Below are 16,533 nucleotides of genomic sequence, written 5' to 3'. Positions count from 1 at the left end.
GACGAAATTTCTCTATTTTTTTTGGTCCATGCTGCATTTCTATTCCTTGCTTGGAATTTTTTTTTTTCAGTAGAATATGTCTGAAAAACACTCTAAAACTAAATTAACGTTGGAAATTGGGCGGACAGCTAAGACAGTTAATAATGCAGACTGAATGTAAACATGCGATATCGTCACGAGGCCACGAAGGGCAGCTCACCCGTGTCAGGTTTCTTGTTGCATTTGAAACACGCTAAAAGCCAGCCATATTATCGCTCATCCACAAACAGGACAAACGCCATATAATAACTCCAAACCCAAAATGAATTTATCACGCTGATCTTTCGTTCCATTCTCGGTAGCCTGACAAATGACACGTTCATCTTCAGTATCTGTCTCGCTCGGTCACGCTAAATTTTGGCCTTATTACCGCTCAGAACATATGTCTCGCTCGATTGCCGTGGCGGGACAAATCTAATTCCTTGCTTTGTCTCGTTCAAGTCATGCTGCAAAAATTACTTTATGACCAGAAGCATGCCAGATTCTTGCCATATCAGGCTATAAATTTTCATACGGGTATACAAAATCATTCTTGCATAGCGACATGTTTTCGGAATGTCATTCTTTAGAATCATTTAATATTACCTAATAACAATATTCTCATGTTATAAAGTGATGCTCCAAAGGTAGATTTGAAAATGTTTAGCTTCTTAATTAAAAAAAAAAGGTAAAAATAGCAAAAAGCAGTTCAGAAATGCTCATAGCATGGTAATTACTACTAGAATCATTAGTTACAATTTAAAAGTGGACTGAAATCTCCAAAACAAATGTGAAAGCAGAATTAAAGTTAGTTGATCATGGTCTAATTTGAAAAATAGCTCTAGTATTGCAAAAACCTTATAATTATTTCAATAGAAAGTAATTACATGAAAATGCTTTTGTTGAAAAGATTAAAAACAAACAAATTATTTTTCTATGTCTAATAAGACTTGATTCTTCAAATAGAAAAATATACCTCCATTACTGCTTGTGAGTTTGGATACAGTGCGAGCCAGCAAGCCAGAAATCTCTGATCCCATTATAAGGGCAAACCGCAAGCTACCTAAGCTAACTGTAGGCTAACCAGAGTGTTATTTAGGCCAATCAATGTCACTTTGTTATTTTATGACTTGGTGCCATGTGAACTGAGCAAGCAAGAAATCCCTTATCCCATTATAAGGGCAAACCGCAAGCTTCCTAAGCTAACTGTAGGCTAACCAGAGTGTTATTTAGGCCAATCAATGTCACTTTGTTATTTTAATAGGCTAACCAGAGTAGCTTGCTGGCTTGCAGATTATCCGGAATGGTTGCAGTTTTGCTGGGATTTCGTAAAGCCCCCCAGGAATGATGAAATAGCTTTGCAACATTTTTTTTTTCTTGCTTGCAGCAGTGCAAGAATTTTTTTCTATTTCATTTGTGATGCCTGCATTTTTTTTCTTCCAACAAGCCCTTGCAGGAAATTTTTTTTCAAAGTCACCCACCCCCCCCCCCTCCCCCCCTCAAGAGTTAAATGGTCGGCCCCTTTGTTGGCGTCTGTGCTTCGTGGGTGAACTATATCGCTTTGAACCAAAATATTCCTTAGTATTAAGCGTTATTAACAGGGAATTGAGTGGCATAATCCGTTCCAAATTTCATTTATTCTGCTTGCCGGACCTGGTTTCAAGGATGGTGGAGTTTAGTTTTTAGATCTTATTTATGTGATCGATAATCGAACTAATTAGTTCTCTGTATCTCATAGAAGTAAAGGGCCCGTTGATGTGAAGCGATAAAGCTGCAGGCTTATACCTAAGGTCGCGGTTATTATCTGTTTTCTTTCCTGAAATTTTGGTTCCGTATAAGGAAAGTAGTGTTAAAGCCTCGTAACAATGCATCAACCTGAATTGCCAGGACAATTATTTTTTTAAAGAACGCGTTCTCCCGCGATTATCAGTTTATTTCTTGATCTCTAGTTAACAAATATCCGATCAAATTCTTGCAGCCTCGCTATTGTCTCACACAAAAAGTACAATCCTTGCAAATGTTGTCACCGGTGATCGACCTTAATAACAGCTCCTTTTACATGTACAGGTTGTAATTTATAATTGTCGTTGCATCCAGTTTTTGGCATACTAACTCTGCTTCCAAGAATGATTCTTCTTCCTTTTTCGTTAGCTCGAGGGATCTTTTTAAATCCTTATGAAATTGTATATTATCCAAACACATATAACCTCTCTCAAATCTCCACTACTGCTTAGGAAGCAACCATTTGAGCGGTGAAGCTCACTGATCATGGTTTAATTAGGTGACTGTGGTGGAGATTACTGCTTGTGGCTTGTCAGGCTATTCTTGGGTTGCACGTGACGTCACAAAAAGAAACTACAAAACTAAAGAGCCTTTTGAGTTTTTGTCTTGATCAGCTATAAGAGTTTTTAAAAATATATCTGTTTGCATGTTTTCAGCACGGTACCGTGCTTCGTTTCGAAAATAGATCAGTTTGAATTTCACAGTTTTTCACAGTGCGTGACATGTTGACGGCTTTCGAAAAACATGCCAGTTGCATAAAAACATCTATTTCCCTCGTGTTTTTGTGGCCTAAACAGCCAATATACTAGGAGACGTGTCTATACGAATGTTTTCTAGCTCATTATTGTGCAGAAAGTGCTAAAGACAGCCAAACTCCAGATGTTTCTACAGGTTTCCGGCCCCTGTGTTGGTGTACTTCAGCAGTACACCAACATGGCGCCTCCGTACTAAACTCTACAAATTTGAGTAATAAATTTCGCCGAATAACTCAAGTACGGAACATCGCACAGCACTGAGACTTGGACCTGTTGTTTATTTATTCCTCTTCTATAACATTTCCAGTTCTTGACTCAATTTCTTAAGTGGTAAGCGATTTATGTTTTTACTTGCGTCACGTGCAACCCAAGAATATAATTTAAGTTCTCGCTCTAGCTAGTTAAACTAAAGAGATGATCTTGGCTCAGATATTTCCTTTGCCAATCTTCCCAAAGTGTTGGCGGGAAATCTCGCTCGACGGGGAGCGTGACTTACATGGCCTTGTCATGTTGCCTTAGCTGCTGCGTTTACACAAATCTATCGGTCGATGAAGTTCAACGTCTGAGTGAAGCCGGCCAAACCTTTGAGACCTCTGTAACCTGAAACCTCTGTACCTCTGAGATGGCGGGAAGGAAAAGTTGTTTACAATTTGTGAGTAAAAGTTGAAACCTTGAAAAGTTATAGTATTTACTATTCTCCACTTGATAGAGTATTATTAGTATGGGTTATCAATTGGTGAATAACAGTAATTTAACTGAATGCAGTGCAATTTGGTCTGAAATCATAAGTGTGATTTCAAAATCAAACGAGCGCTCAGCGCGAGTTCGATTTGAAATCACAAGTATGATCTCAGACCAAAATTGCACGACACATAGTTCCATTACCACTTTATTACATCCATTTAGATATCACACAATAATTATTTAATCGCTAAAATACAGGATTTTAGACAGTGCCAATATTTTATTGATCCAGTCGGGAACGAAAGTTGCAAAATTGGCCACACAATGATTTTCTTTGTCTTTCATTTTCCTGCAATTTGATTGGTTACCTTAAACAAGCCTTGAAATCTGATTGGTTGTTTTGTTTTAGTGGCCCATTCTCATTGGCTGGGGAAATGGAGCGATGTAGAGCAAAAAAAATGCGATTTGGGAATAAATCGCACTGCTGAGAGCCAATCACATTGCAAGGTGCACCAGTGATTTCTAAAATCAAATACTGAATTTCCAGAGCCTTCAGGCGAGGGAAATAATTTGACTTTGGAGAAAACGCAAGTGAAATTATTCCCTAATTTCACGAGTACACCATTTGATTAACTATTAACATCATGGGTTACAAATTACGTTCGTAAGACGCGGGTTTTTTTCAAACTTGGACGCCATTTTGGCACTGTAGCAAAAATTGCCACAGCAACAGTAATTTCACATGTGAAATTATAAATTAACGCTGAAAATTTGCGCCAAAATTAAGGAGTAATTTGTCACCCACGTTATTTTAGGTACAATTTGCTCAATTTTTTGGTCAACTAGTACTCGGATACAACAGTCGTAACCACCGAACTCACTTTTAATCCTTTTCTCAACGAAAAAGTTGCGCAGTTGATAATTAGGAATATATGTCACATCGCCAATCGTCATTAAATCTGATCTTTTGCAAGTTTTTGCTTTAGAAGAGAATGACAAAACCAACAACAGAATGGGCACAAACAGACGATAATACCGAACTTTTCAGCTTTCAGATGGAAATTGTGAAAACAAATTTTGACACTAAAAAAGTGCTGATATCGTCTTTTCATAATCTTCTTTAGCTAAAGCTGTTTCGTTTCGCTTGCTGGCATGCCTTAAAGATGAATGGTGGTTTCTGAAGCGTTCTTTAAAATCAGTTGCTAGTCCAACGTATGATTCAGTCGTTGTGTCAGTGGAGGTGACAATGTCTTGATAGATACATTAGTTTGGAGGCATCAAGAAGAAAGATTACCGTAGTATTTCATGACCAACAGAAGGTCATATACATGTAAAACATTGTGATAGGTGGAACAGAGAAATGGTGTTTACTTTGGAGGCATCAAGCGGACATTCTGGTTTTCTTTCGCAGTTACATGTGTCATGCTGTTCTCCAGGTGTTTGGGTGGTGTATGCTGAAAGAACTCTTTTGTTGTGGGATCCAATTATTGTTTTCATGTTTGGCATGCAAGATTAGCTCAGTTTCAGTGTGTGCCAATTGAAGATCTTGTTCAATGGATGGTTCTTGGGGAAGCATTTGTCAACGATGAGAACCGGAAACTTCTTTCCCAGGTTTGATCCTTTGCTGCCATCTTGTATGTTAAACTCGTCCCAGTCTTCCCCTTACTGCGATTCCAAAATGGTGGCCTCGCACCAACGTTCGTCGCGAATTTTGCCACTGTTCTTGACCTACACTACAACCTTCAGTTGAGACAGCATAACTAGCGATGAGTTGAACCAAATTGCGGCTTAGAACCGAGTATTTTGATGAGATTTTCAGTTTGTGACGTAAATGCCATCAATTTTGAAAGTTAAAGGTGCGTCTTATAACCGAGTGCGCCTCGTATCCGAAAAACTTCGGTAAGTAATACAAACTGGCAATAATTATTATTTATAATGCGCCGATCAAATCGAAACTTAACAAAAAATGTCTTCAAAAGTTGGGGACAGACAGACAAATCTGACGACAGGGTAGGGCATTTGGACACTACTTTGGTCCAAGGGGGCGGGAATTTGAACAGTCCAATCTTCAAAACTTTAAATGCCCGTGGTTTGCCCGGAAAAAGGGGGGAGGGGATGTTGAAGTTTCCAGTTGATCGGCGCTTAACTGGAAAGGAACAAAACCTAAATAAGACAACAAAAAAAAAGAAGCAAAAGAGCGTTCGTGTGCTATATTTATTAGCTAACACCAATTGAAACATGATCAGTAAGTTTACTGTTTTCTGGTGTTTTTCAATTTAGGCCTGTTACTACTACAGAGAAGCCTATTGGATGACACAATAGTTATTATTTACACCTAATCCGCACGGCCTTAACAAAAGGCATGAACTCCACTCCAAAAATCGCATTAACCACGGCAACTAATTAGACCTTTTCACATGTTAGAGTGGTTTTCAATTGAGTGTCGAAAGTAATTAGATAATTACTTTGGTTTTGCATTACTTCACTCAGTGATTGGTTCAAAGTTCTCGCGCCACTTTTTCAACCAATCAGAAGTGAAACCAAAACCAATCGTGGCTCGCGCGTGGACATTTTCCCGCGCTTTGTGTCGGTTACGTGTAATTACTCCAATTCTTGATTGGTTTACCAGATTGTCTCCGTCCTTTCTGATTGGCTAAAGTAATTACTTTGGGTTTGGTTTTACGACACTCAATTGAAAATCGCTCTATTGCTTGTAAATGAATATTATTGTTACTTGTCCAGCTCTTATTTTATTTGTTATTTTGTTGTAAATAGTCTCAATTGTTATGTGATCATGACCTATTGCATAACTATTGTCACTTCAACTTGCTGTTTCTCATATAATTGTTATTAATTTTTATTTTGTTTCTAATGTATACCTGCTTAATTATACGCCAACGGCTCAGTGTTTGAATTGTAGATTAGGTAATCTGTTGCATGGTGTAAACACATTGCACCTTAATATTTGTCATTACATGATATGTTTTACCTTGATAAGTCTGTGTGAAAGCATGTTATAAGAGAATTGAATTTAATTTAATGCTTTTACTGATTGTTCATCAGGATATGATATAGATGGTTTTCACCTGACGTCACAGCAGCCATGTTGGTTCACAGAACGATAGGGAAAAAAGGCGTTTGGGAATTTGACTCTATTATAATGCAGAACATCAGTGAGCCATAATTTGCTATTGTTTTGTGCACCAATATGACCGTCTCATCATGTCATTAAAAACCATCTGTGGCCTGCACTTTACAACTTTATAGAGCACTGACAAGAAGCTAATTCCTCTAGCAACTCTTGTTCACCTTTTGTGCACTCCAATCAAACTTCTTATGTGCTTTGCGCTCCTTAAGTACTGCAATATTATTTTGCATTCAATTTGACCAATTTGATTTGATATGTTAGGAAGAGGCTTATTTACCACAAAACCATTCATGAAAGGAGATTTTTCTTCCTGAGTATAAAGGGGAACTAATCTCACATAAGGATGGAGAAACAAGAGAAGAATTATATGATCCATCTCTCGGAAGTTTCCTTTATTACTTTAGGGATGGTGCAAAGTGTTATTGGTAAGTTTATCCAAAAGATTGAATTATTAATAAAATTAATTGTGTATTTCAATCCGTAATTTTCCGAAAAAAAAAAAAGAATAAATAAATGATTATCTTAAATTGCACTTCCTCTCCTACGTGTACATTGCCCTCTCATGTCATAAAATTTGTTACAGACAGCTGTAGGGGATGAAGGAATGCTTGGAAGAAAGATTACCGTAGTATTTCATGACCAACAGAAGGTCATATACATGTAAAACATTGTGATAGGTGGAACAGAGAAATGGTGTTTAATTGGCGAGGTTGTATTCCTATAGTCAGAACTGAAATTGGCTGGAGCGTCCATCCTCCACACTACAGTGAAGGCACTGAAGTCAACCTTTTATTTTATTTTTCAAAAACTTCCTATTTGGATATGATCTGTTTTGATTGGCTCCTTCAGCTGTGGGAATGTGGTATCTCCCCTGGGAAGTATTCTAAAAATAAATCTTCGCAATCTCCGGGAAGGGACTCAAGAAATTAAAGGGCATGGAGACTCCTACTTGGGGCTCTTGGTGTTAAGTAGTCTCTCTGGGTTTGTTCATGGAGAATTTTTCTGCAAGCAATTTTTTCTGACTGATTTTGTGAACCCACTGACTCCTGAACCACCAGTCTGAAATTGACGAGTAAAATCGTCTGGCATTAAGTCTCACTCCCACGGGTCAATAGGTTAACTATGCTGTAGCATTTGACCTTTTTCCCATATGCGGCTGGTTTTGGTAAGTTAATGTGTCAATCACTTACCAAGCATCATTTTTTATCAACGTTTTTGTCACATTTTGCAGGGGTTTCATAAAGAAAGGTCATATATTCATTGGAAGGGAATGGGACACCCAAGAATGGAAGCAGAACATTGAAGAGGGGACCCTTAAAGCAATACAATGGAATTTGATTGTGGGATTTTTATCCTGAAGGTGGGGTCTAAACCAATGTATAATGTAAGAAAAATTGAGGGCTAGTTATCTACTCATCACACACTCCAAGGAACAACCAAATGAATACAGTCAAGCCACATCATGACATGTATGTCATGCGCGACCAGTTGTTTTGAAATTTGAACAGAGTATTCAAATCTGCGTGCCAGTTTTGAACTTTGCTTTCGACATTCCGAATTCCTTTAGTGCTCTCGCCGCAATTTCTTCGGCCCTCTCTTTCAGGAATTTCTGGATCCGCCCCTGGGTCGTATCAGTTGACCCTGAGATGGGAAGGCAACAAAAAGTTGGTGATGAAATCAACGATTCCAGGAATCCATAACCCGACGATTCTTCGCTCTTTGTTTGACTTTGATAAAGTACAAATGAAGTTCATTGTTGTTATATCCTAACTCTATAATTCTTCTCTTTCACATTTTGTTTTGTAACTTCAAAACTTCCGTGGTCGTTGATTTTTTTATGATGTTAACGACCTGTCATAAAGTTCGAGTTAGTTTAGACGGTACGATTACTTGGGCGCTCGCCATTGCAACAATTCGCATGTGAAAACGTCCAGGCGACCCGGACGTGAACACATGTTACAAATTTGACAGGCAGCTTTTCATTTTCTAACGAACCAAGCTCTGATTGGCAGTAACTTGGACGACAGATGATTACAACATGTCGTCTTTCAACGCGTCCCTCATCTCAGTTCATGTCAACTACAAATGAGTCAAGAGAGGTCAAGTACGAAACACAGCAATGGTAGATTATGTCAGTACATGACAATGACAGAAGACCTTTTTCGAACCATCTTGACAGACAAATTACATGTATTCGTGAAGGGTTGACTGATGTTCACGACATTATAAAGGCAGAAATCTTGATTCACGCACTAAAACTTTAAAGGATCACGCGTCACGGTTACCGGTAATATATTATTCACGAATCACAGCTGTATTTCTTCAGTTTTCCCGATTCACGGTTTTTTTGGCATCAACTCACGGATTACGCGAAGCCCCTTCCAGACCCTGTTGACTGTAAATCAGTCAACATTATGAAACACAGTTTCACAAAATTTATCAAAATTTGCACATGAATGCTTCAAGTACATGTATAAGGGATTCAGGCGTTATTTTTATTGACATATGCAGCATGAGAGTTACTACTTACTTGAAACTTTCACAAATGATTGTAGAACTTGAACTTCCCTGCCAGCAGAGGTGTCTTCTTGTTGTGTCAACTGCGCTGATGAGTACGGGAAAAGAGACCTCTGCCGCAGGTTGAAACTCACTGTGTTGCGCCGCGGTTATCCTCACGTTAAACTTTGTGTTGTGCGGGCTCACTTAACAACAGCGGAATTACTGAAGGAATGCGTGGGTCACAGTGGGCTCAAGTCACAGTCAGCAAACATATCATGGGGCATGCATTTTGAACAATGCCATCTAAGGTCGTGGACGACGGTTGGATGAAAGTGAGTTTCGACCCATGGCATGCAGAGGTCTCTTTCCCATACTCGTCAGCCCAGTGAATGCAAAGGAAAAGAGGCATCTGCTAGCACGGAACAACTGAACCTTGCATGATTTTGCTTTTGCTCATAGTTTGTGGACTATGTTGCCTTTGGCAAGGGTTTATCCTTCAGTGAAATTTTTAAGACACTGTGATTTTGACACTTTGATTGCAATCCCAATCCACTGATTTTTATACACAAAATCTGCATAAAACATACATGTAACCTCTGGCTGTTATGAAACTATTTTTGCTGTCTTTGCAGGATGAAGGGCAATTGAAAGTATGACACTGAGGTAAGGTAATTGTTTTTGCAAACGTTGGCCGTGTGGCACTTATATTTCAACAGAACTAACTATTGGACCCGTAGCCCACAAGGGCTACGGGTCAATAGCCCATGAGGTGAAGCCGAATGGGCTATTGACCCATGGCCCTTGAGGGCGAAGGGTCTAATTGTTTTAGTATCACCCAACTAGTCAGACAGAAAAGGCAATAATAAAGTTAGCAAATGCAAGTTAAAGAAATATTTATTTGAGAACAAAACGAAAGAAAGCATAACGCTTTTGAAGTCTTATCGCTACTTGAGGACTGTTAATAATAGTTCTCTAGTAGCATAGCCAATCAAAATGCAGGAATTGCATTAGACCACTAGTTGGGTCCTGTCTGACCTTGTAGCTCAGTCGGTAGAGCAGCGGTGATCTAACCCGAAGGTCGTGGGTTCAATTCCCACCCTGGTCAGACATTTTCTCTGTCCTTGTGTGGGCCCCCGGGTGTGGGCCCAATTCCATTGGTAGGGCTAACGCTCACGTGGTTTGCATGGGTAGAAAATAGCACTTCACATTATCTTCCAACAGTTAATTTGGAAGGTAATGACGTTGACAACAGCGTAAACAGAGCAGTTAAAGACACCTTGTCCGGTGTGGATGATTGACATTTTTGGTGTGATGGTTACTGATTTTCATTCTGCCTACTAAACCATCTGTCAAGACATTGACAAGTACCAGATTATCCTTTTTTTTTTTTTAGCTCACCTGAGCCGGAATGTTTCTTTTGCCTGTTGTTTACAGTTTAATGCCAAGCCTTTGTTACCTTGATTGTTTTACACATAGATGATCTCAACCATGATGCAAAATCTTTCGGAATGTGGGCACGTTATTGTCTTTCAGTCTTTCTTTTCATGTTGCTGTTGTGATGGTTTCATCATCATCATCTCTTTCTTTACGGTCGGAGTTTAGAGTAGCTACATGTCATATTTCCGAAAATTTACTCTACCAGCCATGATATTCTTCAAAGGACAGACCACAACGCCGGTAACTCCATGCCCTACTCTTTGCGAATAGTGTGTGGATTCTTTTTTGTCCCAGAGGGTTGTGAAGAAGAGTTCTGAGACAGGGCCTACGGTTTGTCGTCCTAGAAAGTATAACCATTTGCAGATGTCATTACGATGGTAGCGTTTTCTCCTCAGTTACTCTAATAACCGAGTGTTGGTCTGGCGGTGGTTCGAGCCTTCACGCGTGGAAGTCCGATACTCAACCAACTGAGCCATTAGACGTAACTATTAGAGTGTAGTGTGAGCGTTAGCCCTACTCATGGAAATGGGCCCACATAAGGACAGAGAAAAACTCTGGCCAGGGTGGGAATTGTTCACTTCCTTGCAACTGAGCCATTAGCTTGCGTAGCAAGCGTTTCCGTCGGGGGATATGGAAGACTTTTAATGTGTTGGCCGCGCGAAAAGTGGGGCGAGACAAGAAGGAAAGGCTTGCAGACAGTCAACACTCATGGTCATCCATCAAAATGACATTGGACATTTCGTAACAATTACACGACCTAGTATCCCATCTTATTACGACAAGGTTACCTCTGCAAAGAGAATGAAAACATGCAGAATTGGAGCTTTAGTTCAACAAGAAATAGCGTTTCTAAGCTAAGCCGCGCTGATCTACGGTATTTAGGTCTAAAAACCCCTTTGAAGACGGTTAGCGTTCAATTGTTTTGCTGGGTACCACTATGTCAATACTCTAAAAAATTCGACTTTCCGGGAGCTTGTCTCGTTACTCGGGTGGATATCGGAAACTGCAAGGAGAAGCCATCGATCCGGGTGCAACTCTTTGCCTCGCCTATTGTGAATCTTTTCTGCTTGTTTAAAATGTTTGTGTCGTTGAAGTAGATTTGAGGTCTAAAGTAGATTGTACGTCGTGTAAGTTGAATAGAAGGGAAATGTCAGTTTGAGGGATGACCATGAGTGCTGACCGCAGACAAACCCCTGCATTTTGAAAACCGCATGTCATAAATTGACCAAGAAAATGTTGGTCTTTCATAGCGAAACTGAACTTTGGGCAAGAGAATCTAAAGCAATTTGACAAGGTAAATAACGATAATGTTGACCAATATTAGTAAATAGATACTCTTCCTGAAGGCGGCTTCCAAGCCCAACTATGGAAATGTTCTCGTAAAAATTTCCCGCGGCGATAAGATTTTAATGTTTAAATTTGGTAAGGCAAATATTCCAAATGCTGTGAACAAAAGTGCTTCTAGTAAATTTCAGAGTACCTGAAATCCGAACGAATGTTGTTGTCTAACAAGCCCGCCGAAATTACTAGCTTTTCCAACACAATTTTCTGTCCAGTGAGAATTCGAAAATGGTCTATTAAGGACGGTGCCTACTAATTCAAAGGTATTTTTGCCCCGGTTTATGATTATGGAGAAAATGTAGATCTTAACGAGTGTTATTGAAATCCAAACAGAAAATTGGGAGTAACCACGCATTTTTGAAAGATAATAAATAATATTAGTAAAGAGGTTTAAAATACAAAGCAAAGTATGGCGTTCTGTCTCAAGTTGAAGCTTAATTATCTCTCAAAAATGCATTGTTACCCCCAGATTTCTCTTTGGATACCAAGAGTACTTACTAAGATCTACTATTTCCTGTATTAATAAGCACCACCCATAGGAAATCCGACTATCTCGAGATGCGCAGAACGTATGCGCAATAATAATAGTAGGCGCCGTCCTTAATACGCAGGCATTGCTTTCGTAGAAAATGAGGCTTTTCCCGAAACCAGCGGGACGAGCAAATTTCCCCCTTGGTCGAGCTGTTTAATAAATCGAAATTTGTTCTTCTTCTTTTAAGCCACCGCTAAATCCTTTATCGACAACGGAACTAACTGCTCGATGTAACACTTCTTTAAAAGAAGGTCTCTTCGCCATTTAGCCTGCGTAGTGAGTGATTTCAGCGAGCGAAAAACGAGTCCAGCAAAAGCGAATAACTTTCTCTGATTTATTCGCTTGCTACTGGGGATACATTATTTTGACATGAGGGACTGAGGTGTCAATCAAAAATTCCGAGTTGTGCAATCAGAGATCCCGCTCGTGGGCTAACTAGAGTTTTCATAATTAAGGGGTTTGTCCGCAAGCGTTTCCTTCTCCTCTCCTCCCCTTCCCCCCCCCCCCCCCAATTTTTTTTTTTGCGCTAGCCCTATTTTCGCGCGGCCAGGAAAATGAATTCGTTTCTCGCCCGCTGGAGACGCTTGCTACGCAGGCTACTGAGCCATCGGTGCACGATTTTGTCAATTCCGACATGTATTTTTTTCTAGTACATAGAGCATCTGCCACTAAGGAAACAAGTAAATGCCATGACTCAGCCAAAGAAAACAGGAGCAAGAGAAAGCCGAAGTAAAAAAGTAAGTGATCTGTTTATGTTTTGCGAAGGGCTAGGTTAGGTTTTTTCTGGGGATGGCCCTTTGAAAACTGGAAAATCTTGAAACTGACTGAAGTAAAAAAAACCTGAGCTTCTCAATAGAGCCAAAGTAACATTGCTTGCAATAACTCTCTTCTTTAAGTACTCTGTGTTACATGTATAAGGGGTAGGGGTCTGAGGAGAGAAAAATATAAATAACGAGGACGTGTTAAGGACGGTGCGTTCTAACTTAAAGTGAGAGAAAAATATAAATAACGAGAACGTGTTAAGGACGGTGCGTTCTAACTTAAAGTTTCTTTTTCGCGATTTATGAATATGCGGGAAAAGCAGATCTTAACAAATGTTATTGAAATCCAAAAAGAAAATTAGAGGTAGCCTCGCCTTTTTTGAAAATAAATAATCAAGAATATATGTAAAAAGGTTTAATATACAAAGTAATGTATCGCGTTCTTTTCCAAATCGAATGCGTGGTTACCCCTAATTATTGTTTCGGATAACAACCGCGCACCGGTGGCTCAGTTGGTTGAGCACCGGGTTGTCACGCGGGAGGTCGTGAGTTCAACTCCGGCCGGACCAACACTCAGGGTCTTTAAGTAACTGAGGAGAAAGTGCTGCCTTTGTAATTACATCTGCAAATGGTTAGACTCTCTAGTGTTCTCGGATAAGGACTATAAGCCGGAGGTCCCGTCTCACAACCCTTCAATGTTCATAATCCTGTGAGACGTGAAAGAACCCGCACACTTGTCGCAAAGAGCAGGGCATGTAGTTCTATGGTGTATCATGGGTGGGAGGGTAAATGCTACTCTAAAAATCCGTGGGTAAATAAAGATGTATGATATGTATGATATGATATGATATGATATGAAGAGCAAGTGCTAAGCTCTGCTTTTTCCGCATCGTTGTAAACCACGCAAAAATATCCCGGTATTAGCAAGCGCCATCCATAGGCAACCCAAATATCTTGGTATGCGCAGAACGAATAAAGTCCCCCCTTCCTTTAAAATTAATTTTAAAGCTCTTTTTCAGGCTTTCATGAAAACAAACAAAGAAGCGAAAAACTGCCCCTTCTCATACGGCGATCTTTTTGGAATGCATTTTTGTTTTAAAGAGCTAATTCATAGGTGGTAAAGTCAGTGAGGGTTAAGGCTTGTTTTTATGAGTATCATTTAGCCATTAAACTATTCTTTCAGGCACTGCTTTCTTCGGATCTTCAGAGTTGGAGCCTGATGACGATGATGACATTTCTAGCTATTCTGGACAAATGAAATCAAGTATGTATTTAACGTTCTCGTCTTTATAGCCGTTTACAAGCCTTGCTGATCTCGGTATGCCAACAGATAGTTTTTATCTTGCAAAATTGTGTTTTTTTTAAGAGAACTTTCGGTGACCTAGCTGGCCTTTTTGTGGGATGTAGAGGCCTGAAGACCACTTTATTCCTTTCGCCATCTTTTTTGCGGGAGTATCTCGTTCGCGATGTAACATTAAGATGTATAAATCATTAGAGGGATTTTTCAGAAAAGATCGCCACCCGAAAATAATGGAGAGGGAACGGAGCATCAAGAAAATCATTGCATGTTATGTTGAGTTATTTGGAGTGCATGATCTTTCAGGTACATGCGATGGGTAAAAAGATATTGTTAATATAAATGGTCAAAGGCAATGGAAATAGTAGTAGTTCCCATATTTTTATCGCAGATCATCCTTAGTTTGTTACACTTATGAACACAATTTTCAATATTTAGTACTTAGTATTTATAAATTCAAGCACAGATTTTTAGGTAGTTGACTTTAGGTAGTTCACAACTGCAACGCTTAATGGACGTTCGGTGCCTGGGATATGTCCAGGGGCTTCTACGTGGAGGCCGGCCAGCTAGCCAACCCCTCAACCGAGTAACACTCCAATGGCCAGCAATCCCGGTAATACACCTTATTCCAAAATGGCCACCATTTTAGTATTCTTTTGTTTGCTTGCAAATTAGCACTTGTTGCCTCGTTCTTAAGCTGAAAATTGTAAACATTATTTGACCTTGAACGAGGCAACAAGGGCTAATTTGCCAATTCATTATTAAAACAAAAAAGGCCCACTTCTTGTAAAATTAAAAAACAAGAAAAAACTCGCTTGAAGAATAGCTAGCAGACCTGGCGCCGTTATCATCTTATAGAAAAATAAAAATAAAAACAAAAACACGCAACTCGCGTAATTTAAAACGTGATGTTTTCTCACTTCTGGAAGAGTTTGTCAGCTTGACGAGGTTTGAAGAGAATTTACTCCATCGAATGTCGGCAGACTTGAGATTACAGTGGTAGTTTAATCGACCGATCGCAACGTTCATGACATTCACAAAAATAACTGTGTTGTGATTTCCGTAAATTTATAGTATTTTTGACCGTCAACGGGAGTAAAATGTAAGCATCGAAGGAACGAACCCATTCGAATTCAGAGGTTATTTTTCCATGCTTGAATAAAATGTTACTCTGAAACAGTCATTTACGATTTATAAAAATCTTCAGGTCTTACAAAGCGAAACAATTTTCATACATGTGCGTTAACTGCGTTGATTACATGCAAATTGCAATCGGGCCGACGGCAGCGTTTCACAACTTCATGACATTTGACAGAAGCGCGGGTGGTAGAAGAGAGTTCTACACAAGGAAGAAAGAAATAAAATAATGCTACTGTGTTAACTTGCTGTTGAATCTGATTTTCTATTAAGCGAGATGAGGACAAACGTTAATAAGTTTTTTTGCAACACTAATCGAAGTCGCAAAGAGAGTGGCCGACCGCCGGTGGGCGGCCCGCATTGTTCTCTTTCACTTGAATAAGAGTTGAATAACGATTAGATCACATGACTGTATTTGGAATTCTCGTCCACAAAATCTTCATGTAAGTTGTAACTGCAACTTCTAGTGGTCAGGTGTAAAAACTGGTCGTCTCTGTTACATTGTTTAATTTGAGGTTGAAGTCAAAACGAAAATCATATTCAAGAATCAAAATACTACGAAGAGTTAGTTTATATCTATGCTTTTACTTGTACGCGGCTGAATTAAGGACGGTGCGTACTATTGTTATTGCGCATACATTCTGCGTATCTCGAGATAATCTGGTTTCCTACCGGTGATGCTTACTAATACAGGGATATTATTGCGCGACTTAAAACTATCCGGAAAAAGTAGATCTTCGTAAATACTCTTGGTATCCAAAAAGAAAATTGCGGGTAACCAGGCATTTCTGACAAATAATTAAGCTTCAGTTTGAGAAAAAAACGCCATACATTGCTTTCTTTGTATTTTAAAGCTTTTTACAAATATTATTCATGAATTATCTTTGAAAAATGGGTGGTTACCCCCAATTTTCTTTTTGGATTTCCATAACACTTGTTTCCTGCATAATCATAAACGGGGGCAAAAATACCTTTGGATAGTAGGCACCGTCCTTAAATACATCTGATTATTCTTTATAAACAATTTAATTTCGGGCTAGCTCGTCAGACCTTCGGGCTAGTAACCTCAAGTAACAGCTTGCCCGAAGGGCAACCTCATCTTTTCATTTTCGTCTCACCCTGCAATGGTTTTTCGAATCCTT

The 16,533-nt window shown here is 39.4% G+C and overlaps 1 long non-coding RNA gene across 4 annotated transcripts in view; it reads left to right on the top strand.

Annotated features, from left to right (window-relative positions):
* Nucleotides 1-1,532: 1,532 nt before the first annotated feature.
* Nucleotides 1,533-16,533, top strand: part of LOC138051771 (uncharacterized) — a 17,689-nt gene continuing 2,688 nt past the window's right edge. The window contains exons 1-8 of one of the 4 annotated variants that reach the window (XR_011132905.1): nucleotides 1,533-3,207; nucleotides 4,651-4,850; nucleotides 6,649-6,812; nucleotides 7,619-7,747; nucleotides 9,519-9,549; nucleotides 11,574-11,617; nucleotides 12,847-12,933; nucleotides 14,141-14,221. This is a non-coding gene — a long non-coding RNA (uncharacterized lncRNA). The remainder of the gene's footprint in view (nucleotides 3,208-4,650; nucleotides 4,851-6,648; nucleotides 6,813-7,618; nucleotides 7,748-9,518; nucleotides 9,550-11,573; nucleotides 11,618-12,846; nucleotides 12,934-14,140; nucleotides 14,222-16,533) is intronic. The other 3 variants (XR_011132906.1, XR_011132908.1, XR_011132907.1) reach the window with 3 other exon arrangements.

Source organism: Montipora capricornis, chromosome 6, assembly GCF_036669925.1.
Source record: "Montipora capricornis isolate CH-2021 chromosome 6, ASM3666992v2, whole genome shotgun sequence".
Taxonomy (NCBI): Eukaryota; Metazoa; Cnidaria; class Anthozoa; order Scleractinia; family Acroporidae; genus Montipora; species Montipora capricornis.
Note: the sequence above shows the minus strand (reverse complement) of the source record. Positions and strands in the feature narration are given on the sequence as shown.